The 27,997-nt window shown below is 35.2% G+C and overlaps 1 protein-coding gene across 2 annotated transcripts in view; it reads right to left on the minus strand.

Moving 5' to 3' along the window:
• LOC136834714 (GS homeobox 1-like) overlaps window positions 1-25,022 on the minus strand; it is a 198,953-nt gene extending 173,931 nt beyond the window's left edge. Inside the window, exon 1 of one of the 2 annotated variants that reach the window (XM_067097304.1) lies at window positions 24,356-25,022. The gene's annotated coding sequence lies outside the window, so the exon portion shown is untranslated. The remainder of the gene's footprint in view (window positions 1-24,355) is intronic. The other variant, XM_067097299.1, reaches the window with a different exon arrangement.
• Between the last annotated feature and the right edge of the window lie 2,975 nt (window positions 25,023-27,997).

Raw genomic sequence — 27,997 nt, forward strand, 5'->3', positions numbered from 1 at the left:
TCTCTCTCTCTCTCTCTCCTCAGGCTCCTTGGCTTGATATCGCCATTAGGTTTGAATTTTTGTTTGACTTCCCAAAAATGAAAACGATAGAACGTAATTTACTGTTCCTTTTATTTTGCCGTTAGCCAATCTCACGCTAATTTCCATACCCCGGTCTCACTCCTCACTTAATTTCTTGTTTTAAAGGAATTCGCTTAGTTACACATTACACTGATAGATCAACGTATTGCAAGGATGAAGTTCACGCCATCAATAATGTCTCCACTTGATACAAGTACAATATTGTCTACGACGACCGACCATGAAAATTGTGAAAACAGAAACTAATACAAAGAGCAAAGAATCTCGCATAAAAATTATCTTTTACCCTATAACCTTTGCCTTCTTAAGAGGTGCTCAAATGTTACCTGCATTATTTTCTGCATCCTAGCACACAGATATGAGTGTCAAACAATGGTTCAATTAGACTGTCACTGAAAATGTAAGGAAGCCTACAAAGAAATCTGTCAAAATTTAATCCCTTAAAAAAACAAGGGCCGCAAATTAGGTTGAAAATTTAATCAATTTCCTTTTACTATAAACAAGAATTTGACATCTAAGACCTGTAATCCAGTCTTTTCCTTTGTAAAAAAAAAAACAGATGAGTCACTGGACTCCTTTGTAGACTATTAAGGATCGGGAAACACACCAGAAAGACAAATGCATTGTGGGAGTAGTAACAAACATATTGTTTTATCACTTTAATGTTTATAAAACAAGAATTTTGGACAACAACCGCTTACACTTAAAAGGTTTAAATGCATGTTTATATCTACTCCTCAAACCCAGGTGGATGAAATTCATATTGTATTTAAAAAAGTGTATTTGTCTTTGCCCTCATCTTTAATTATCAAAACCATCTGGACATATAAAAAAAATTATTAACTCTAGATCTAATAGAAATACTTAATATTCATTTTCCATCTACCTGTACAAGAAAACATCCTTACTAGTCAGACAACTCTCTAATACCTTAATGCCATACGTGTAAGCATTAACTAAAAAATCATAATTCTTACGAGTACATAATTATAAAGTTGTATGTTTTGGCTACATGTTCTACCTTTAATCTTATCATATACATTTTCATATGCGTATATTTATATGTATTCACTGTATAAAAGCGAGGGAGTTGTTTTTATCATTTTATGTGTGTGTGTGTGCGTGTGTAGAGAGAGAGAGAGAGAGAGAGAGAGAGAGAGAGAGAGAATCAAAATCCCTAATGATATTTATACAAACTTTTTTCCTTCATCTCCCTTCACCCGTCAAGTACTGCTCCTTCCGGTACCTGGAGCAGTAATTTGCTCAATTAAACCGATCTACAAAACTCGTAAAGGTCCCTTTATGAATATCAAACAGAACGGAAGTTTTTTGTCTCTGTAATGGCAAGGTGATTTAGGAATTAAATTCTCTCTGTTCCTTCAGTGAGAGTAATACACATTTGTAAAATGCTATAATTATTCAGAGTATTTTCGCCACTGCATTTGCATAAATGAACTGAATGTAAGTTTTTCCTGGGGAGGGTCTATTTACCTGGGAATTACGCAATTTCCAATTTGGGGGGTCCTGTTTTTTTGCACGAGAAGTCCTGCTTTACGATAATAAGAGCAGCAGTAATGATAATAATTACAATACCAACCAAAAATAATACACAAGGGCTCAATTTAACAGGGCGCTGTAATCGACAAAAAATGACGTGAAAATAAAAACAACATATAAGACAGCAACTTCCAAATTAGATAGCCAATAATAATTTTAAAAAATAATGAAAATAATAATACAAAATTATTAACCTATCCCCTTGAAGCTAATATGAATAATTTCTCATTTCCTACAGTTCTAATTTCCATATCTGTATATTTATTGCATACAAATACGTACTCATCCACATACCACAAACATCCAGTTTGTACCTATTTGATCATAACATTAATACTTTCGATATCTCATAAAACTGGGTTATTATGGGCACCATAATAAAATGATTTTGAAAGGTGCCAGTCCGTTCTCAGACGACAATGCTATCACAGACATTTATTCAAGAAAAGACGAATCATGGGGCATTTGTTGCTTCCAAGACAGGTAAGTATTTCTGGACTTTACAGTGTTATTTTTTTTTTTTTAAGCAGCAGAGACCACCAATGGTTTAGTTACCCAAAACAAGTTTGATACTACAAAAAGTTAAGTAAATAAGTAAGCACGGCAATGCAATTATTAAAGCAGTAAACCACAGAATTCGTTGGTTCCACACAGTGTAGCCTATATGGATTAGATTTTAGAGCTGTTTCAAGGTAAAGTACCTGAGAGCACACAATGACCATGGCTCGTAATGTGATTCTTCCAAGAAAGCTACAGGCCAGTTCTGAGTCCAAAACACCGGAAGAATGAAGAGAATCAACTTCCGAATTCTTGCTCTTTACTGTGAAGGCAAAAGGTATTAAGAGATGATGAGATGGGAAGGGAGTTGCTGGTTGAAGCATTAAAAAAAGCAAAGTTCAAGTTTACCTCCATGCAAGCACAATTTGATATTCTAAAATTATTTATGAACGGAAGCTTTTAACTACTGGATCACACCATAATCTTGATTAAATCCTCATGTAAAACACTGAAAGGCTGGTCAGCTCCATTACCTTAAAAAATGGCTTATAAAGATTTGCTTGCCCAGACTTGTATGCGGAGGGAGCTATTTTTCACCGATTTTCAAAGCTAAACAAATAGTTTTTGATAACTAGGTCAACTAAACCACCTCGACCTAGACCTTTTTCAAAATCTATTTGTTTAGCTTTGAATACCGGTGAAAATAGTCCTCCCCCCTCCAAATACAGTGCTGGGCAAGCAATCTTCACAGTACTGCATTTCCAAAGATGTAATAAAAAATTTCTCGACATGAAGAACAAGAAGGATCATTCTGATCATTCCTTTTCCATCATTTGAAAACAATGAACTCTAGCACTTTTAAAAACAATTCTAGCACTAATAACAGGGGCTCTGTACCCACAAAAGTAATACATATGGCATAGGAACGGATGAAAACATTAAAGGTTCAATAAGTGGTAAAAATCTATTTTTTTTTGTAAGCGTTGGGTAACTGGATGTAGGTGTAATAGATGGAAGACATCAGCCTCTTATTTCCCAGAATATATATATATATATATATATATATATATATATGTATATATATGTGTATATATGAGAAATCGTTATTTATTTCATATCCATAGATTCTAAGATATCGACAGTAACTTTATAGGTCTATTGAAACGAAAAAGTTCATGAATTCTGTGAGAAACTGTAAAATGAGGCATCATTCTAGACCACTATGAACATATTACATTATAAGTAATATATCACAAAACATGGAAAAGGTCAGCATGAATATAGTCTACAGGTCATGTTCCCAGCATAAATATTGTCTACTGGCCATGTTCCCAACATAAATATTGTCTACAGGACATGTTCCCAGCATAAATATTGTCTACAGGTCATGTTCCCAGCATAAATATTGTCTACTGGTCATGTTCCCAGCATAAATATTGTCTACAGGTCATGTTCCCAGCATAAATATTGTCTACAGGTCATGTTTCCAGCATAAATATAGTCTACAGGTCATGTTCCCAGCATAAATATTGTCTATGGGTCATGTTCCCAGCATAAATACTGTCTACACGTCATGTTCCCAGCATAAATATAGTCCATGTGTCATGTTCCTAGCATAAATATTGTCTACAGGTCATGTTCCCAAAATATAGTCTACAGGTCATGTTCCCAGCATAAATATTGTCTACAGGTCATTTTCCCAGCATAAATATTGTCTACACGTCATGTTCCCAGCATAAATATAGTCCATGGGTCATGTTCCTAGCATAAATATTGTCTACAGGTCATGTTCCCAGAATATAGTCTACAGGTCATGTTCCCAGCATAAATATTGTCTACAGGTCATTTTCCCAGCATAAATATAGTCTACAGGTCATGTTCCCAGCATAAATATTGTCTACATGTCATGTTCCCAGCATATAGTCTACGGGTTATGTTCCCAGCATAAATAATGTCTACAGGTCATATTCCCAGCATAAATATAGTCTATGGGTCATGTTCCCAGCATAAATATAGTCTACAGGTCATGTTCCCAGAATAAATATAGTCTATGGGTCATGTTCCCAGCATATAGTCTACAGGTCATGCTCCCAGGATAAATATTGTCTACAGGTCATGTTCCCAGCATAAATAAAGTCTACAGGTCATGTTCCCAGAATAAATATAGTCTACGGGTCATGTTCCCAGCATATAGTCTACAGGTCATGCTCCCAGGATAAATATTGTCTACAGGTCATGTTCCCAGCATAAATATAGTCTACAGGTCATATTCCCAGCATAAATATTGTCTACAGGTCATGTTCCCAGCATACAGTCTACAGGTCATGTTCCCAGCATAAATATTGTCTACAGGTCATGTTCCCAGCATAAATATTGTCTACCAGTCATGTTCCCAGCATAAATATAGCCTATGGGTCATGTTCCCAGCATAAATATTGTCTACAGGTCATGTTCCCAGCATAAATATAGTCTACGGGTCATGTTCCCAGCATAAATATTGTCTACAGGTCATGTTCCCAACATAAATATAGTCTATGGGTCATATTCCCAGCATAAATATTGTCTCCAGGTCATGTTCCCAGCATAAATATTATCTACAGGTCATGTCCCAGCATCAATATAGTTTTCATTGGTCATGTTCCCAGCAGAAAATATTGTCACAGGTCATGTTCCCAGCATAAATATAGTCGAACGTGGGTCATGTTCCCAGCATAAATATATGCCCAATGTTCATGTTCCCAGTCATGTTCCTAGCATAAATATAGTCTACAGGTCATGTCCCCAGAAAAGTCTCTGAACTGAAATAGAATAAATAACCACATAAACTCTGCTTCCTCATAATTCTGAACACACTTTTCATTGAAATTCTCTAATCACAAGAAAATCAACATAGGCAAATTTTTGTCCACATGTGGGACTTGAACCTCTTGGATTTCAGGGTTTTCAGTTTAAATAATGCCCAATGTTCAGTAATCATTATTTTTTTTTTTTTTCATGTGATTTACAGGTCGTATAATTTTGGAAAATATTTTTTCCCTTTGACAAAAGAAAATGTTTGATTTGGAGTTGAATTTTTTTTCCAGTTGGAGGTCTTGTGATTTGGAAGTATTTTTTTTTGTGTAAATGATTTTGGACAAAATAGCTAGTCCTTGTGATTTTACCAAATTTTTTCACAAAGTGGTAACTCAAATTTAGTTAAAGATTTTTTTTCAGTGTGACAGTAGTTGTCTTGTGATTTGGATTCCATATTTTTTTTAGTTTGACAATAGTCATCTTGTGATTTGGATTCCATATTTTTTTCAATTTGACAATAGTCGTATTGTGATTTGGATTCCATATTTTTTTCAATTTGACAATAGTCGTCTTGTGATTTGGATTCCATATTTTTTCAGTCTGACAATAGTCATCTTGTGATTTGGATTCCATATTTTTTTAGTTTGACAATAGTCGTCTTGTGATCTGGATTCCATATTTTTTTTAGTTTGACAATAGTCGTCTTGTGATTTGGATTCCATATTTTTTTAGTTTGACAATAGTCGTCTTGTGATTTGGATTTCATATTTCTTTCAGTTTGACAATAGTCGCTTTGTGATTTTGATCCCATATTTTTTCAGTCTGACAATCCTCTTGTGATCTGGATTCCATATTTTTTTTAGCTTGACAATAGTCTTGTGATCTGGATTCCATATTTTTTCAGCTTGACAATAGTCGTCTTGTGATTTGGATTCCATATTTTTTTTTAGTTTGACAATAGTCGTCTTGTGATTTGGATTCCATGTTTTTTTTCAGTTTGACAATAGTCGTCTCATGATTGAATTCCATATTTTTTTAGTTTGATAATAGTTGTCTTGTGATTTGGATTCCATATTTTTTTAGTTTGACAATAGTCGACTTGTGATTTGGATTCCTTTTTTTTTTTAGTTTGACAATAGTTGTCTTGCAATTTGTATTTCATTTTTTAGTGTGACAATAGTCGTCTTGTGATTTGGATTCCATATTTTTTTAGTTTGACAATAGTCGTCTTGTTATTATAAGATTCCATATTTTTTGTTAATTTGACAACAGTCGTCTTGTGTTTGGATTCCATATTTTTTTTCAGTTTGACAATAGTCGTCTTGTGATTTTGGATTCCATATTTTTTTTAGTTTGTCAATAGTTGTCTTGTGATTTGGATTCCATATTTTTTTTGTATTTTGACAACAGTCATCTTGTGATACGGATTCCATATTTTTATTCAGGTTGACAATAGATGTCTTGCCATTTGGATTCTATTTTTTCAGTGTGACAATAGTCATCTTGTGATTTGGATTCCATATTTTTTTTAGTTTGACAATAGTCGTCTTGTTATTATAAGACTTCATATTTTTTGTTAGTTTAATAACAGTCGTCTTGTGATTTGAATTCCATATTTTTTTTTAGTTTGACAATAGTCGTCTTGTGATTTGGATTCCATTTTTCTTTTAGTTTGTGAATAGTCGTCTTGTGATTTGGATTCCATATTTTTTTATTTTGACAATAGTCGTCTTGTGATATGGATTCCATATTTTTTTTTAGTTTGACAATAGTCGTCTTGTGATTTGAATTCCATTTTTCTTTTTTGACAACAGTCGTCTTGTGATTTGGATTGCATTTTGGCTGTGCTTGTTTATTTGTCAGTTGGTTGTAATTATTTTAATTATACAACCCTTCAACATGAAAGTAATAAAATCACAAAATGAAGTCATCAAATATGTCACGAAAGATACATTTATCGGAAGAATACAACCAATATGGAAATGCAAAATTGGAGATGCGTTGTCAAAGGCTGTAAAGGAACAGCTACAACTGCGGTTAATTACAGAGATAATACTAATGTCATTTTTAGCTCAAAAGCATTCACATGCACTTGATGTGCCACAGGAAAAGCTAAGATTGCCTTAATTATGCTAAGAGAAGAATCTTACTGTTCATTGCACCACCACGAAGAATCATTGCTAACTTTCCCCAAAATATTGATTATGAAACGGTGCCTTGTATGCCAAAAAGAAATGCATTTAGGAAATGCATCCAAAGAAAAAAGACAAAAAATTGAAGATTACTTTCCGAACCAGAATCAGTCTCTGGAAGTATGGCATCGAGCATTTGATTCCTCACACCCTTCCTTATGGTGGTTTTTAAGAGGCATTCAGCAGGAGGAAGCTATTCAAAGAACTAAGTTAACTGCATATTTTTTAGGCGACTGGGAGACTACAAGTAAAAAAGCCAAAGAAATTAATGGAAGGATTGAAGCATTAAAAAAACGGCACCAAAATTATTAAATTTCAACATTTGAGTTCCTACATGGTCTTACCTATATTATTAAATACTGATTACATATATTCATGATTCATTTTTTTACAATGATTTATTTTTGACGAGTTTTTTAAATAAAAATTCGAGCTTTTTAAATATTTTTTTGTCCCAATAATACTAACGATTTTAGTACTAGAACTTATGGCTTATGCCGCACTAACTACTATAGTACTAGCTCTTATGTAGCACTATCAATTGAAAAATGATAAGGCACATGAAGAATGATGAAAACAACCTGATGTTATTAATGATCTTATTGTGAAAGAAGGAAATTTTCAGACGAACAATAAGTGCAGTAATAATATAAATAAAGTAGATTTAAAGAATAAAAACAAAACTGTCAATCAAAACGAAATTGATGAGGCAAAGAATGAAGAAAAAAAGAAAGTACTGTAGCATATACACAAACACACAAAAATAGTATAGTGTCAAAATCTAGCTCTTATGTAGCACCAGCTCTTATGGCACACTAGCTATTTTAGAACTAGCTATTTTGGCCTAGCTCTCTTGGGATTAACTCTTTTGGGCTTCACCCTGTGTAAGTGTAGGGCAAACTGTACTCTCGTGTCTTCTGCAAGAGTCCAACTTCTGGCAAAAATGAACAAACTACACATTAAAAGATATGTATTGGAAGTCTTCAAGCTGTATTTGTGAACCCCATCCTAATTACTTTTGTTTTCTTCGGATAGATTAAAGTCGAGTTAAATAATAACGAAGACATCCATAATACTGACAGGAGGGCTGCGGGGCAACCGGACTTACAGGCAAGTGAACGAAAGATCTCTAGTACCGGTAACTCTGCAGCTTTCATGCAGACGTGCTGTGCATATATTAGAATAAGAACACTAAAATCATAAGCTATTTCTGATAGAAGGAAAAACAAAAAAGATAACACGGACAACACTGCACTGGATAATGACAAGGAAACAAAGATGCTCAGTTTTTAATGCAACAAGGAGAGATTTTGTATAGCTGGGCATACAGTGTTACCCTGAGCTGCTATTTCCTAAAACTTATCAAAGAGAGAGACAGAACTTACAGGCCAACGGTTAACTTACACCATACTCCATATCTTTCCACCCAGACCCCAAAGTCTCTCTCTCTCTCTCTCTCTCTCTCTCTCTCTCTCTCTCTCTCTCTCTCTCTCTCTCTCTCTCTCTCTCTTTCCATAAGACCAAAGCACACATATGTTTCCATAATCACAGCAATTACTCGAATGTGTGACGAGGCTGGACAAAAGAACAGCTAGCTAGCCTCCGGAGGGAGGGGTAGGAGCGTGCAAAATGCCCGGACAATATTGCACCGGACGGAGGGTGATATATGATACGCCAAGCCACCAGTCTATTGGTTCTACATCTCTCTCTCTCTCTCTCTCTCTCTCTCTCTCTCATATTTAACGTATAAGCAGATTGCTAGAAAATAGATAATAATACGAATAAATATATTTGTAATGATGCATATATACTGTATGTATATATATATTTTTAAATATATATATATATATATATATTTAAATATATATATATATATATATTATATTTGTATATATATATACACTATGTATATATATATATATATATATATATATATATATATATATATATATTTGTACATACTGTATATATACTGTATATATTACAATTGAGAAATTATGCAAAAATCATCGGAACAAGATGATCTGCCGATTTCACTATAATTTTATGATAAAATTAACACATCATTGACGTGATTCATTCCTGGGATCTTTATTAAACGATAAAAAGATACCAAATGTTTTAAAAGAACATAAATGAACTGAACCTTACGAAAGTCTACGGGGTTTACACTCCAAGTATATTTTTGTTCATATAGTACAGTAAATAACGGATAATTTCAATATTAAAATATTATCCGACTGAGCTTATGGTCAGCATAACGTGAAAAATGGATTCATAAAGTAATATCCTCTCAATTACTAGAGCCTGGTTTGACCTAGACGTTTTTTGGCCAACTTAGCTAGTCTGTTCTGGGATTCACAAATCTTCTAGTTCTATCCAGGTGGTTAGGATGCACAACTATAAATCTATTAAATTAATGGACCTAACTCTAACAGATGTTTCTACCATAAGTGTTACCTGACTGCATAGGCACCTGCAGCCACTGTGCCATGCGACTTCTATCGGATTCAAAGGACGTTAACTTGCCAAGTGTACTTCCACAAAAAAAAAGTATACCTTAGTTTTACCAAACCACTGAGCTAATTAACAGTTCTCCTAGGCCTGGCCCGAAGGATTAGACTTATTTTACGTGGCTAAGAACCAATTGGTTACTTAGCAACGGGACCTACAGCTTATTGTGGAATCCGAACCACATTATAGCGAGACATGAATTTCTATCACCAGAAATAAATTCCTCTAACTCTTCATCAGCCGGCCGGAGACTCGAACTCGGGCCTAGCGAGTGCTAGTCCACAGCTCTACCGACTCGCCCAACGAAGAGCTGTACTTCCACACGACGAAATGTTTGCACGTGAAAATGAGAAAAAAGACAAAGACAGCAATTGGAAATTATAAGGGAAATGGAAGGTTGTTATTACATTTAAACAGCAATCTACCGTCTCTTGGGTATGGTCATCAACATTCACAAGACTCCTAAAAGACGTTCACCTTTTAATCCAAAGGAAATGAAAGTCTTCTGAAATTCGGTGATGTGGATGTAATTAATTTGCAAAACAACTGGAATAAACTAATTCTCGAAAACCAGGTACTAAACCTCTGGAAGCATAATTCCCAACTAAAATAGAGCTTATGGCATATGTCCAAACAGGATATCTCCTGACAAGACTTTAAACTGTAACTACCATTGTTGGAAAAACAAAAACAAACTCTAAGCACCTCAATTTGTCAAAGTTTTTTTAGATAAAGGGAGGTTATCGACATCGAAGGAAACTATATTTAAATAACAGAAAAAAAAAACAGCCCTAAAGCAGGTAACATTAATGCTATCACCTTTGCAGACTCTTTGCGTTTAGAACAACATCCAGTGTCTGGCACCGTAGAAAATGTGCTTTTTAAATGCTGTCAAAAAGACAGCTTTGATTGGGTGCATAAGATGCAAATAATATCAATGAGTTTAGCTTCCTGTCACACTACATCACTTACTGATCCATTCCAGACCTCTTTTTTAATGGTTACTATATTTCGCCCTACAGGGGAGTACATAATTGCAGCAAGAGTTGTTCCCCAGCATTTTTCTGTTATTTCTAACTTCAAAATAAAATAATTAAACATTATTCTGTGGGACACCAGATGTAATTTTGGTGTGCTAACCAAAAATGCCATCAAGATCAACCTGCTGCGGTTCAAAAAAAAAAAAAAATGTAAACAATATCAAGTCAGGAATCTCAGACGCCTAAATCACAGAATTTATAAATGGTTAACCTTGAAAATTGCAACGAAAAATTAATTTAAACAATTATGGACATATTCTCAGGCCTGGTTATTTTAGAATTTTTTTGGATAGATACCACACCTGGAAAGCCTGTCTAACCAAAAATATCATGAAGAGAAACAAAAGTTTTCGCGACCATTATACAAGCATGTCAGAAATGGATACTATTTCTCATCCTGTAACGCAACTGAGCCAGAGTCCATCAAAAACTCCACCTTATTTCAGACACATGATCAGCCTGCATTTGTAAACTTGTGTAGGTGGGAAATTAATGATGCCCAGATCAATTTATTACATGGGTATATCATTATTCTCAAAACAGCTGTCGAAACTTTGCTGAAATAACAGACTGACCTTCATAAATCATAGCATTAATAAAAAAAAAAGTACCAGCTATTATCAATCTTCATCGTCAGTGAACAAAATTTTCAGCCTTCAGAAGATTGCAGCTATCCTGTCATTATTGAGCTAGGACCAAGAAGATATTAAACTATCATAATAAGCAAGGCAGCCTTTCATTAAAAATGCCTTTTATTCTTGTAACCTCATCTAATATTGCATATAACCCTGATAGTTCGGATGGCAAAGAGCCATATAGAATTTCTTTATTATATTGAAGTTGTCATGTGCACTGTCCTAATTTCGGCACGTCTTATAGCTTTAATTTCATAAAAGCATCATTCTGAATGCTTCACTATGTCAGCACCAAAAGAATAGCATGATTCCGGAAAGTAGGCATGACAAGCCAGTATTTATTCTCCCGGCGTTCTCTAACTAAATGTTCATAAAAGTCCCACTACGCTGTAGGATTGTATATAGAATTTAGGCCAAAGGCCAGGCACTGGGACCTATGAGGTCATTCAGCGCTGAAACAAAAACTGACAGTAAAAGTTTTGAAAGGCGTAACAGGAGGAAAACCTCGCAGCTGCACTATAAATCAATTGTTAGGAGAGGGTGGAAAGTAAGAAGAAAGAAAAGGAATATGAAAGGAGGTACAGTAAAAGGAACGAAAGGGGTTGCAGCTAGGGGCCGAAGGCACGCTGCAAAGAACCTTAAGTAATGCCTACAGTGCACCGCATGAGGTCACTGACGGTACTACCCCCATAAGGCACTACGCTGTGGGAACCACGAAGCTAAATACCTCCCTCACAGCCAATAGGTACATAAAAAATATTCATTTATTGAAGCAGCACTGCTCCTTTCATAATTTCCAGAAGTGACTGACAGCAAATGGTTGCTGCTGTCTTTAGGGAGATCAGAGCCCTCGAGGTGCCAGGTGTTTCACAGATAGGGTCAAGAGTCGATGTTAATTTTAGTCTTTACTAGAGACATTAATGTAAATCATATAAAAAAAGTCTGCCTATAACACAATTCTATTAGATAATTCCTGTCTCCGGATGTGAAATGAAGCGGCTACTATGAAACAAATAGTATAAAGGTTAAACTGGATGGGATCAATGTCACTGTCCCTGTGGTGTAAGAGCTGACTAGGTTCATCAGTCAGCCATGTCATTTAATGATAGCACCAGCCCTCTAGTCATGAGAATTCATATGAATTCCTTACACAATTACTGTTTAGTTGAATCTATATTCTAAAACTAAAGTATAAAAGCAACAAGATTATCAAGAATAATTCTTGATCATCACTATTTCGCTTGGTATTAAAGCTTCATGAAATCATATTTTCACATACTGAATCACATCATGAAAAAGAAGCATAATAAAGGGGTTTTTCTGATCCTATTGTAAGTTATTCTTGCATCAAAAATTGTGACATCGTCAACTTTCTTATTGCCCAAAAAAAAACAAATAAATAAAAAATATGCTAGGCCGGGTCAAGATGTAAAGATTAATGAGGAAGAAGGACCTATAGATAAACAAATTAATCTTAAATTCATAATTATAAACGAATTAACGATTAATGAAACAAGATGGCAAATGTGTGTCCAGTTGAATTATAAAAATCACCATGAACCAAACAAGCATGCAGTTTTCCAAACAGAAATGTAATTATATAATTACAAATACATATCAATATTAGAGTGATTACTTTATATCCTTGCTTAAAAATGTCAAAAATCAATGCACTTTCCTGGGTTTAGTTGCAGCAAATTTATGAATTACGCCATCAAAGTTAAACTATCTCATGACACCACTTTTAATATCGGTCGGGAAGGGAATTCAAACGAACTAGATATATCGTTGACAGGCAAATCATAATAAAGAAAAAAAACAGAGCTTGGCGACAAGGGCCTTACAAATCGAGGACTCAATGCCACAGCCTTATTAGCCTAATGGTTAACCTGACCCTGAAAAGTTCGTCAACCAACGTCGAAGTTTTCGAAGACATGCATTTGCTGCTGTCAATCTGCTGGTTAACTACATCCTTTTTCGTAACAGAATGACAGGTCTTGTTATATCTAATGAAAACATCACAACTTCCATAAAGTCAATATTCTGGGCCGTTTACCTGTGCAAGTATACATGGGTATGCTTGCATGGGTGCACGAGTATTGTACTGTGTGCTTGCTCTTTCTTTGGTTAGGATATATCAAATATACGGTACGTTGACCTGGGAACATATACATTTTCGCTTACATCCCTCTCTTCCAAATTTTAAGAGCATTGGCCAACGCTTATTAATCATCATACTTTGTTATGATCTAGCTTATTGTCTTTAAGGAAGGTCACAGCTGCAGCAAGATGCCCTTGAGGAAAAAGAAAGGGAAACCTTAAAATTTTGGCATGTCGATTGACAGAGAACAAACAACAAGGCTAACACTTTAAAGGAAGGAAGAACGACAAGCACACGGAAAATAAAAGAATTCATCAACATCATTAACCAACAAGAAAAAAACCGATACACTCTCTCTGCCTTCCCTCTAGTAGCCTATGTCCATTTTCCCTGTACCCTCGACCCAATCCTCATCATCACTTTCTCGCCTTTCTTATACCCTATTCACCGTCTGCTCGGGAACAATTCCCACAGCAACCCAAACTCAGAGTATAACCTTCTGATAGAAGAACTTCCCATGCAGCAGTCTACACTTACGAAAAGAAAAAGCTGGCACTCAGGATCTTGGCACTCCTAAGGATCACGAGTAAGTTAAAATAGTAAAGAATACTGATTTCTTGCTATTGGATCATAATGACAAGCTAACTAAAGCGATGATACACGCCTAACCCACCAATCTGCATTTAGATCCCATCTGAGACCTCTCCTATATTGTCAGCGCTCAGAGATGTGAAGGAAAATAAAAAGCATCCACTATGAAGATTCTGATGGCCTTCAAAAGACTGGTTCCCAGTAATGTCTTAATCTTTTTGGCAACTACTTCACAGAAAAATTTGCACATGAAGCTTGAAGTGCTTCAGATGTCAGCAGCATGAACTATGGAAGAATTACTGTACGAGGCAGCTTGTAACTGCTATCAAATGACACAATGCTGAGCAGTGCCTTGATAAGTTTGAAAATGAAGAAACAACGCTGAATAAAGGTCTGAATTATATTGAGTCCCATCAAGCCCGTCCCAGATGTGTCAAGCCAGGCTTACACAAATCATAGGCCATTATTTGCATGAACACCTTGAAGAGCTCCAGTCATCAGCTCTTGGTGCAAAGTGCCACTGATCCATCAGAACAGAATAGAAGTCCTATAGTGCCTGAGATATACTTGCGTCTTTCCTAATAATAATTAATTTGCTTAGTGCTGAGTCTCCTGAAAATTCTAAATCATTCAAATTAAAATGCTTCTATAATAATCATAACATATTTTAAGCAGACATAGTAGCTGTAGTGTAATAGCCTACCGCATTATTCATGTCGCCATACTTTGACTTGTACGAAGAGTGAATCATGTATAGCAAAAAGACCCCTTGATCTGTGGTGGCCTTTTGGATTTGTGAAGGAATCATAGAAAGGATAAAAATGCAATCAGTATCTTAAATTTTGAATCAATGACCTTGAATTACTACAAAAAATCACAATTGCAAAAATTAACATAATATACTCTTACAAACAGAATGACATAACTCAGTGTACTATACACTGCTGCATCGGTCTCCAACGAGGAAGATATTTTCCTACAAAACGGTCCCCTCCTGGGATCGGTCCCAACCCTAAACAATTCCCATGGCAGCAGCATCCGGAAAGAATTTCAAAACAGTGAACCATAAGACGCTCCTTGCCTTGAATGAAGCAAATGAAATTCACCCCGACCGGATTGCATCGCAAGACAATGAAACTTACTTTTCCAGTAAAAACAGGAATGGCAAGTAACTCACAGGACTGGTTAAGATGTGTGGAGTAAATTATGCTCTTGTGAGTTGGGTACATGCTCTTCAGAGTATACTGATACATAACCTAAAACTCTGCAAACATCTTCACTTACATACATACATATATACATATATATACTCACGTATAAACATATACATGTGCGTGTGCGTGTGTATTTGTAAGTGAAGATATGTTTGCAAAGTTTTAGGCTATGTATCAGTAAACTCTGAAGAGCATATATCCATGTCACAAGAACATAAATTACAGTACTCACACATCTTAATCAATCCTGAGTTACTTGCCATTCCAGTATATAAATATATATATATATATATATATATATATATATATATATATATATATATATATATATATATATATATATATATATATAATATATATATATATATATATATATATATATATATATATATATATATATATATATATATCAGTTATTACAACCCAACCTGCATGCATCTCTAGCTTACTATAATTATGCGACTATAAAGTACGCATATATATAATGCATTATATCAATGGACATTTATCAACTCTTATTGTCTCAGCTCACAGAAAACGGAGGGCTAACCGTCACCAGTCGATGAGGGTTGCATTACCCTGTTCATTAAATGAGACGGTTTAAACACTTGATTCATGACATAATGGCGATCACGAGGGATATAACACAGCGCCATCGTCTACTGAAGGAAGAGAATAATGGGCACAATTGGAAGCCAATGGCTTCACACTGTATTTAAGAGACCGTGTTTTCATAACTGCACAGTTGGTTTTTGGGAGAACTTGATTGATCGCCTTATTTGTCGACGTCGCCCGATTAACTCGGCTCATTTCTCCCGATCTCTGGCTCATTTTCACGGCTTTACGTCTCACGTTCTGTTTCGAGTTCTTCTTTGTTTTGTGAATACCGTAGCGGATTAGTCGTAAACCCCTTTATTTTTCACTAGCAAAGAAAGGGTATTCCATTTCCTAAGCATCGTATTATTTCCACACGTCGAAATAAATTATGGAAAATGAGTAATAAACTATATGTAATATGGTATTCAGCATGTACTGCTACTTAGACAATTAAAAGAATGTTTAAGGTTTAAAACAATATGAGCACAAATGACTGAACAACAACACAGATCCTGAAAAGCTTTAGCTCAAGAGATGTTTAATGACATAAAAACAAACAAGCATTATGAAGAAATAACAACAACATCTCATAATCAAAACTACGTTAGTGCAACGCCATTATTTCATATGAATATTTGAATTTTTTATAACACTAATAATAGCAAGAAGAGGACGACGATGATGAATAGGCCTACCTCGAGATAGAATGAACGGGTTTTGATGTAATTCAGTCAAAGCATTCAAATGATAAACTTCTGGTGTATATTGATGACAACCGGACGTGGTTTGTGACACAAACTATCGTCAAATCATCGATAACAACCAAAAGTAGATGAAGGGAATCCTCTTATGTTTTCCTGGTGTTTTACTCACGTTTTACTAATTAAAGTACATTCATTAGTTTTCGCGTAACCGGACAACAGACAAGCTGGACCAGAACTTAACTTTCTTGGATAAAGTGATTAGTACTAGATTCAATTATGTCCTGGAAATGTTAAATACTTGGTGCTTATTTTCTAATGAATATGCTTAATCTGTCTTTTGAAATTTAGGCTGTCAAGCCAAGCACTCGGGCACACTCAGCCACTTAACGCTTCAGTCAGTGGAGAGTGAGAGTTGGAATGGTCGGACAGCAAGGTAAATCCACAAAATAAATGAGATGAAGTAGGAGGATCTAATTGTGGAACTAGGAAAAAACATCACAATTGCGCCAAGAAGTAATAGTTAGAGAGGTTGGTGAGGAAGATTGGAGAAATGAACCGGCAATGTAGGTAAAGTAAAAGGCTAAAAATGGTTGCCACGTGAGATGGCGCTGGCGCCGCTGCACTCTTACGGAATAAATGTGCATAACAAACAAAAAAAAACCTATCGTTTTTTCAATAATGGGAAAATGTGTGCACATTCAACTTTGGATTATGCAGCCAAGAGGAGCCCAGGCTGGCTAACAAGCAAAAAGAAAATATAAGAGAATCCTAAGAATCTTCCAACAGTTCTACGCCGTGGGAATGAAACGAATGTAATCGTGACGAAGGTTAAGTCCACGACGACAAACTGGCCGTGATCGAATGACAGTAATTACTGGAGTCTGAGAAAAGAATGAAGTATAACAGAATAACGGAAAGTGAGTACTGGCTTCCGTGGAATTTGAATAGAAAACTGATTTTTTATCTTTATTAAGGAAGCGTTTGTTTATTTTTAATTGAATGATATCATTGCGAGTAAATTTGTTCAGTCGTTAATGAAAAGTACCTTTCTTACTCCAGTGTTGGCTATATTGATTTCGTGTAAACGAGTCGCTATGTGGACGACACTGTACTAGAGAGGGTGGGGGAGAGAAGGGGCGGGCAGGGGCCTGTGAAAGATTAAAAAGAAAATTAATAAATGCATAAATTTCTGGTCCTGCCGACTAGTTATTAATGAATTTATCAGTTTGCCCAACTTTCGCCAAACGTCGACTACAGAAAGACCAGGGAATGAGACTAAAATAAAAAAGAAACGAAATAAAAAGAGAAGAAAAGGACCGACATGCAAACAAACCTAATCATCAGTCGTTAATATCAGCCTTCGCTTCATCAATAACAATAAATAAAACTCCCTTTGGACAGTTTATCAGACCAGACACGAGGTAAAGCGGCCGCGTTTAATAACACGCAATTATCGCTCCCTAAATAACACCATAATCAATTAGGGAATGGTTAAAGACAAGCTACTAATTAGGACTTCGTTGGTTGCACGGAGCTTTTGGTTCAATAACAGAATAATAATTATCGTGAAAATCTACAGCAATTTTAATAACAAGTTGCTCGGGAGGGAAGCGGGTCTGGTGCTGGGTGCGAATTAATGCCTTCGCTGCTTGAGTGCAAGAAGGGCACGTGAAGCAAAACCCAGTCTGGCAAGATCAAAATAAGAACACTTTTCAAGTTGCACTTGCTGGAGATTTTATTATGTGGAATTAACTGTTAATGGATGGTTTTGTACCTTCGCCATTCTCTACCAAAAGTGCATTAACTGGATCAAAGACTTGGATGTGTATATTTATCGACTTTACATACAAGAGTAAACATTCTCATATACATGTAAGTAAATGGGTATATAACAAAGCGGCAAGTAAGAGGCAGAGTCAAGGTGTATTCTAATTTATCGATACAAAATCTCCGACAGGTCAAGAACTCTTGCGAGCGGAAAAGTAGAATTTGACATTAGAAGAAAACGGAGGGACGTCTAGCCTATATACAGTCAGATGTGTTTTCTCACACCTGAAGAATGGTTAACAATTCTATATACAAATTAGGAAGAGGTTTCAAATACATGTCGTTAGAAAGCTTGCGATGCCTTACATACTAAGTAATTACAGTTCTGACAAGGATATATGCAGAGTATTGTGCTTATCCAATATTAGCCTAGCTGCATGAAAAGTAATCCTGAGTCACCTACAAGGCAGGTTTTAAGCGCTTTCCTATCAAATCTCTATATTAAATGCTTCACATCTATAACCCCTAAACTGGTTAAAAGCTACCTAACCTAAAACAAAACTTCAGCAATAAAAGCGCTCTAATATAAACTAAATTTATTCAGTCAAACAGGTTAACACCAATAACATTTTCTATACAAGACAAGCACTTACCACAAATTTCAGTGGTTTAGGTATAAAAACCTGTATGAATCCAAGTAATCATATAAAAATGTCTAAATCCTTGGTCTCCTGGTACTCCCCAAACACAAACAGGACATTGGATGGGTCAGTCAGTGACCATTAAACAATAGATATTCGTAGTTGCACTATGAAACAATTGTAAGGAGAGGGTGGAAGGTAAGATGGAAAAAAGAGAATATGAATGGAGGTATAGTAAAAGGAATGAAAGTTGCAGCTAGGGGCCGGAGGGAAACTGCAAAGAATCTTAAGTAATGCTTTCAGTGCACCGTGTGAGATGCCATGATGGCGCTAGCCCCCTACCGGGCCAAGCAAGAGAGAGAGCTATTGCTACGCTCACAAGGAAGAAAAACTCTTAACAAACACAACTGAAGTCTCGCTCATACAGGGGGAGAAACTATCAAAGACATGGCTCCAAACTTTTATCTAGTTGTTCAGTCTCCAACGAACTAATACACAAAGAGATCATATGGATACTTTGCTCTGGGGAGCATTTGCAATAACATACTTAACTAATAACTTGTACAATTCTACTCTCATTTCAACGAATTTATCACTTCCTCACTGTACAGGTTGCAAGACTGGTTTCGAAGGACCCTGCCTGGAGCTGTGAGAAACCCCACATGTGGATCTACTTGGACTTAAAGGGCATCGAGAGTGTCACTATTCATCTCAGCAACCTCGAAAGCTATGGATTAGACACTAATATCTGTCATTTTCTAAAAGCCTCATCTAGATCACTTCAGTCACTGGAAGCTTAAATCCTTCGATAGACAAAAAGATTTTGTATCACTGTGGTGAGAATAAGCTCTACAGTTCAATTTACTTAATAGGCCACCATGTAGGTGATGCCCTCACTTGCCCTGAGCTACTTCGATACTTTAGTTTAACCGGATTGAAATTCTCTAACTCATACGTCATACATTTTCATAAAAAGTCAACCACTGAATTTAATTCTTAAAACTAAAATATGACATATAGAACTTTCATGGAGTTTGGAAAATCTGACCAGAGATTTTCTTATATCGATACACACACACACACACACACACACACATATATATATATATATATATATATATATATATATATATATATATATATATATATATATATATATATATATATATATATATATATATATATATATATTTATATAAATTTATAAATATACATATCCAATGGAGCACGAAGGGACGCGTGCTTGAGAATATTATAACATCCACGTCAGAAAATATTCAAGAAACTGAGAATCGATAGATTTCATTTCATGAATAGGAGTCCCCCGGACTGGATGACAGTGTTACTGAACAGAATTTATAATAGACTACATTCGAGCTAAATAAACTAATTCGCAACCTGGATCATAAATTAAAAAGTCTCATTGAGATAAGTGATTAGAATATCACACATAAAGACGATTGTGTAACAAACCTCTCGAACAAAGAACTGGACCAGAATCTTAAATGTGCTATAGGCTATGGCTTATCATATTCTATTAGTGATGACATTTCGTGCACAAACATCATCTCAGAGATATCCAAACTGGAAAAGAAAAACACAACTGTATCACCTTCAATGAATTTAGTTAAAGGTCTTTTCTTCGGCCTGCTTCAAATACCTGATAAAATAGTGAATTTCCCAAAAAGGTTTATAGATGCAATTCACGAAACGAAGAAAGATAAAAGTTTGCACATCACTAAAGCCGACAAATCCAACTGTTTTGTAATTATGGATAAAATTAACTATGTCGAAAAAATGGAAAACTTATTATCTGATTCTAGCACTTACAAAAAACTACGGAAAGACATATTAGCTGATGTCATAAAAAGTTTCAATTCTAAAATAAAAACTGTACTAAAGGAATTCGGTTCAATAAAAGAGAAAGTGTCAACGATTGGCTCATCCTTACCTTACATGTACGGATTAATCAAAACCCATAAAAGAGATTTTCCTATTCGGCCCATTATCAGTTCAACCGGTTCTACTAGTTATAAACTTTCTAAATATCTAGTTAAATTACTATCACCTATTCTGGGTACTATTTCACATTCCCATTTACAAAACTCAGTTGATATCTGTTGTAGATTTTCCCATATTGAATTACATCCAGTAATAACAAATTAACCGGTTTTGATGTGACATCCTTTATTTACTAAAGTTCTTATTGATGACTTACTGCAATATTTGTCACAAAATTTGGACTTGTATAATCTAGAATTACCTACCAATGTTATTATTAATTTGATATCTCTTGTATAAAAAAATGTAAATTCACTTTCAATGGTAATTTTTATGCACAAATATTTCGGTATGGCTATGGGGAACCCTCTTTAGCAGCTTTTGTCTAATATTTACACGGAATTCTTTGAGTCTAGGCTTATTCCAAGAAATCTATTCTCTAAGGTGTTTTGGGTTAGATATGTAGATGATTGTTTTTGCATAGTAAGAGAAAATGTAAATATTCCTGATTTCTTGCAAACATTTAATAATCTTGTTTGGATGTCTTAGTTATTAGAAATAACACCAAATTTTGTTTTAAAGTATATAGGAAATCCACGAATAATTTATCATATATTCATTTTTACTCTAACCATTCTAAACAAATTAAGGTGTCAACATTTTCCAGTATGTATCTTAGAGGTCTTAGAATCTGTAGTCCTGAGTTTTTGGAAGAGGAGTTTAAAATTATTGATAAAATAGGAGATTCATTATGTTACCCTCCATATTTTTTTGAACTTTGTAAAAACAAAGCAAAAAAGACATATTACAATCCAATCAGTGTTAACAACGAACTTAAGAATATTCTCTGTTTAACAATTCATCCTAATTTCATTTCTGCAGTGCTCATTTTAAAAACTATTGAAACTAACTTAGTATTTAAATGTAATAATATTTTGAGAAGTGAGCTAATTAAGAATAGCCTGCCCAATTCAAACAATATTGTATACAGTATTCCTTGCAAAGAATGTAATAAGATTTATATTGGTCAAATATCAAAAGGACTAAAAGTAAGAAGCTCCCAACACAAATATGCCATTTCAAGAGACTTATCAAATAATGACATTGTGGAGTATTGGCTTAAGACAGGCCATACAATGAACTGGGATAAGTCAGCAACAATCTACAAGGTCAACGACCATCGGAAAAGGAATTTGCTAGACGCTGTGTTCATTGAAGCTACTTCCACCAGAAATGTTGATCTCCACCTTGGATTATCCCTTGATCCTCTGTCCCTGTCTTTTTTGCTTAAGGAACATGCTGCCCAGATTAACAAACTGTAACCTCGGCCCCCTTTATGTTTTTGTAGATAAGCCTCTGTCAACTTCTTCTGTACCTAGTGTGAACTTGAAAATGTAGAATAAACTACGAAAGTATTTGTTCAAAGTCCCGATTTTCACTCACCTTCTGACGTGGATTTTATAGAAAAAAAAAATATATATATAAGCTATATATAGGCTTTATATATATATATATATATATATATATATATATATATATATATATATATATATATATATACATATATAGTGTAAATATATCCTTTCAGATAGGAATGTATTCTCATCAGATAGAATGATCTCGCGACTGTTATCATTATATTATTCTTATTATTAGTAATAGCCCATGAACTCCAAGGAGAAGGATACACTATAATACAAAATACCAAAGAAAAACAAGCAAGGCAGAAACAAGGAAAAACAATTAGTATAAAACCATCATACTATAAAATGAAACTCATGTGAGGCTGCTCAAAAAAAAAAAAAAAAATTTTTTTTGCACCATCCCCTGTAATTTGTGAAATTCATATGACTCAGCTACATGATTAGGAAGATCATAAAGATCATACAACAATTTAGTCCCAGCTGGAACAAAACTCCTAGAGAACTGTGTGCTATCAAACCTCACAAAGGAAAAGCAACGCTGGTGGACAAAATTACATCTGTAATATCAGATATTATCCGCTACGACATGGTGGATGGTATAATCTGGAAAGATCTGATTGCGGAAGGGCTAACTCTGACATTATTGTGAGTCATATCTGATTATATATATATATATATATATATATATATATATATATATATATATATATATATATATATATATATATATATATATATATATATACACGCATAACCACAATATACAGAACTATCAATACTTGAAAAACATTTTCCAATTCAAAGATAATACCTGATGATAACGGGTCAGAAATTCTAATGATTCTCTGAGGCTCGTATTTATCTTGTTCTTTTAGATACCGGGCTAGCGAAGAAACTCCGATTTTAAGCAATCTATCTACAAATCTCTTTCTTAGCAATATGATGCGTTTATGAAAAATTAATAAAGACACCAAGCGTCCCGATATAACTGACTGAAAACACATGTTATATCATTCATGGTGACGCTGGTGTTTTTAAACCTTTATAATTAATAAGGCTAATACAAGTTCTGAAAGCTATCACGTTAGCCAAGTCTCGGAAATCTGTCATTTCGAATTAAAATCAAACTAGACGCCCGAACGCTTCTGATGAATATGTATATGTTTCATTTGTCATAATAAATCCTCGGTGCATGACCAAGCGATGTTCTTTGCTGAACTACAAATTGATCTGAAACTTATACCGTCGTATTACTTCCCCTGTCATTACTGTTTTTAAACAAGTAACGGTTACGGATTTAATTCCTGCAAGGCGTGCCTCTCTCAATCTAAAAAACAACCTAATGAGTAATACATAAGAGTAAAAATATCTGCCACGAGTCCCCTTCTTACGTCGATCACTTAATGGCCTTTCCCATGCTCTGTCAGTGTCAAAAAAAAAAAAATCACACAGCGTCCATAACTTACTTATAAACATCCCCTCGGCACTCATTCAGCAATATTCAAATAGCTATATTTCCCCTTCATTAGGGAACGGCAAACGTTCGCCCAGTCCCCACCGGAACGTGTCTCCACTCGGACTTCGATCCCAGCTCGCAGTAATTGCATAGGACTTCCATTTATCTCTTTTTCTCCGAAATGACGATCAGCAATATGAATATAACTGATGATAAGAGAAGTGGCATTCGCAAAACGGTTGATGGATGGACAATTCATGCAGAACAAGTGACAATCTTCAGTCACTGACCGCTGACACGTGACGGTCACGTGACTTCCTGGAAGTGACGTCACCAGCTGTATCTCTTCAAACGATTCGAGCAGACTATTTATTTAGTATGAAACTCTCGCGAGTACAATTATGACCGTATCGCTTTTTTAATACTTACAAAATCTAATTCCACATTGTAAAATGTAGTTATTTTTTACCACAAAATAATGTCAAGCTTGCTTAAGTAAATTAAAAAACCAAAGAAATAATGAAATAAAACACGACTGACCGTACTCACCGAGATGATGCCTTTCTGCCAAATTGAGACGGAAGTTGTTTATTAATGGCGGGGACAATTTGCCGCCAATATCGATCGCTTTGTTGTTATGACTCGGCATTATATAGGTATCGTGGGAAAACTATATTCGCAGAATGGTGCGTTTATCATACTTCGCCGGTTTCTTATGGCCCTAAAATGTTTGTTTTGTGCCGATTCTGTGTTCTTTGGCTTTTAAACAAGCAGTCTATAAGAACGGTGTCTTATTAGAAAGCAAGCATTTACCGTGGCATTGGCTTGGTATTAGGCTAATCCGGTTCACAGTATCTCAGGTTGTCACAATAAACCGCAAATTAACATTACATTGAATCCTTCTTTTAAACAAACACTATGCAAACGAAGTACCATATCATTTAACACTTCCAAACATACAAGAGAAACACTGGGTCTACGGCCACCCACTGGCTCTGACTGCCAAGAGTATAAACACAAGATACACTAAATCAAGGATACTGAAATTCCCGTCTGGCGGTTTACATGAGATCACACGGAGTTTGCGCAATTTAAAGTATTGTACTTATACGCATAATTATGTATGTTCTGTATGCATGCGTGTATAGGTGGCCATAGCACGTATATCAGAAATATCACTCACATTTGCACGCCATTGCTAGTTGAAAGGAAACTGCGCATAAGTAATACTGTGCTATATAGTAATGCTTCTCATACAAAACTTACGAACATTGTGGAATGTCATTCCTGTCATCAATGGTGGTGTATTCTTTAAAAAAACAAGTCGTAATCTTTGTAGTTCTGTTTTTTTTTAATTTCAGGATCTAGTCTCTCAGTGGGATGGTTGGTTTTGCACATAACTGTCATTCGTGGATCGTAGGTTCGACCCCAGGCAATGCTGTTAAGTTGGTGTCAAATTTAATCTTAGGCAGTAGGCGTAGAGCGCTGTATGACCGAAGATTCATAGTGCTTGTCCTGATGGTCTAAATTCCATAAGAACGAAAAAAAATCTAGACCTAGTTAATTGCCTTGAGTACCATTTTCTCGAATCTATTGACCTATTTATTGATTTTCATTCCACCATATTCTGTGAATCTACTACTATATTTAGTTAATGATTTTTATGCAGTATAGTCTACGTAACGAATTACAAGGGCAAGTCCTACCTCTAGTGTAGCCTCCATTGCGCTTCGGCTTTTTTTCTGCTTTTCTATGTCCTTTAGAAAAATCAGTTTATAAATAAACCCATGAAGAGGGTTCATAGATACCTTCAGTACCAGCACCACTTCTTTTACTCATGAATTTTCTTTAGTTCCCTTCTGAAATTACTACTTAGTGTTCAAATTCCATTTAACATCATCGATAGTGCATCTTTTTTTATTAATCTGAAAATTTCTAGTTTCTCATAAGCAGCATTTCTTTTATCTTTCACTGCGTAATTTTCATTTTGTGTGTCCCAAACTTCAGGGAGACATACCAATGAAACGCTGTAGCAAAGCCTTGCTGTCGCTATTTTCAGAAAGCGTTGAGGTACACTCCACGCCAAACATGAGAACACTACTCGATTAACATTCAAGACAGCAGACGACCTGTCCTTCACTCATTCCATAAGTCCGGCCACAAGACATGCTGACATTCCGAATGATCGCGTGAACTCAGTTTGAATGTTTGAAGCTGCTGATCTTATTGAATTTTCGGAAGTTAAATGGTGAATGTTCCTGTAACCGCTGTTTTCCATCCGTGTTAAGAAAAACAACTCACTGGTAATATACACTTGCGCGAGTAGCGTTAACTGACGTTACAATTCGATATCACATATATACAGTATATATATATATATATATATATATATATATATATATATATATATATATATATATATATATACTATATACATATATATAATGTGTATGATATACATTTATAGGTATACATTTATATATATATATATATATCGTCGATGATTCCTCATAAGATTCTGCCACTAAAATAAATGGGGATAATTTATAAATGGGTCCACTTCCGAGTATATGTGGATGCCAAGAATCTCCCGGTTCATTGATACTACAGATAAATTATTTTAACTAGGAATGTGGACCGTAAGAACCTTGAGTCAGAGTGGGAAAACAGAACAGGAAGAAAATGAATTCAAAAGATACAGACTGGTCATCTTAGCTGTTTGATAAAGAGAAAATGGAAGGGTGTCCACTTGTCCATTTAATCAGGGAGAGCAGATGAACTTAGTAGAGGAGCAGACGTACTCAACCAGTGCTGGATTTTGGGCAGAAATTCGTCCGGGAAACGGATGATGACGTCACACTTCGAAGATGACGGAAATGGCGGAAAATTTTTTCCGCCATGTATATTCACATGGCAAGAAAGGAAAATAGCGCTTGTAGAATGAAATTTTTATACCAAAATTTTGTATTTGACTTTTTTAACCGTTTCTACATATATGAATGGTTTACTGATAATGAATTACATTTGGAATTGGGCATCACTCACTGACTGCCTGGAGAGAGTGGCGGAAAATTTGACGAGGCAGAAACTTTGTTGTCTGTTGCCGATTTCCCAGATATCCTACCTCTATGAGGTAAGGCAATCGTACTTTCATATATTTAACCCATTCATTAATAAGCTTTTATGAAACACCATTAATAATGGAATAAATTTACGTGATGTCTCAAATTTGAACAGGCACTTTGGGAATAAGACATTGAGTTTCAAGTCGTGTGGCGCTTGTATGAATTCTAGTGAAATATCAGTTAAACTTCTCGGTTCAATTCGGTTCTGAGAAAAGTCACTCGTTAGCGATTGACAACGAAATCATATCAATCATTTTTGTTTTTTTGTACGAACGCAATATCAGTAATGGAATTTAGCATGGACGAAATGTGTACCGTATCTTTTGAGTGCAATTAGGCTCTATCCTAGTCTGTCTACGATGGGATGAGAGGGATTCGAACAAGGCCATTAGAGCTGATGTTTTCTGGTGATTGCTGCAGCCACGACGAAAAACTGCAGAGAAGTACTGTAGGGCGAGAGTGAGAATACGCAGTAAGATTTCTTGAAAGGGGTCCTTTGAAAATAAACGTGAATAAATTGAGGAGGTTATGGTGTACATTAATTAATATGGCCTTGTTCGAATCTCATGACTCTCATGGCGTCGTAGTCAGACTATAGCTGCACTAGGTCTAATCGTAACTCTAAACGAAATATATATACTTCTGTCATTGACATGGCCAAGTTGAGGAAATCTATTTATTTCTAGGTATTATGTAGTTATGTACACTCGCCAGTCTAAGTTGAGTATTTGCGTTAGTCTATTGGTGATTATTGATGAAATAAACTTATTAATGATGACATTTAGCATACATGAAAGTGAAATATAAAGTACATATATAGCTTCTGAATACAGGTAGGCTCTATCCTAAAACTAGTACTATGTCAAATCATATAGAAATGAACTTTCTTCCGTTGATATGATAAACTTTAAAAGAGTAAACAAGCTTTAAAAATCATGTAATTTCAGGTATGCTATATCAAGAATAAGTTGAAAGTGCACTAATCATCACTAAGTATTTGCGTGCTGACATCCTTGCTTTACTTTGAACAGATACAATATTGTCCTCCATTAGTGAATAAGGTGTG

Source organism: Macrobrachium rosenbergii, chromosome 4 (assembly GCF_040412425.1).
Source record: "Macrobrachium rosenbergii isolate ZJJX-2024 chromosome 4, ASM4041242v1, whole genome shotgun sequence".
In the NCBI taxonomy this organism is placed as follows: Eukaryota; Metazoa; Arthropoda; class Malacostraca; order Decapoda; family Palaemonidae; genus Macrobrachium; species Macrobrachium rosenbergii.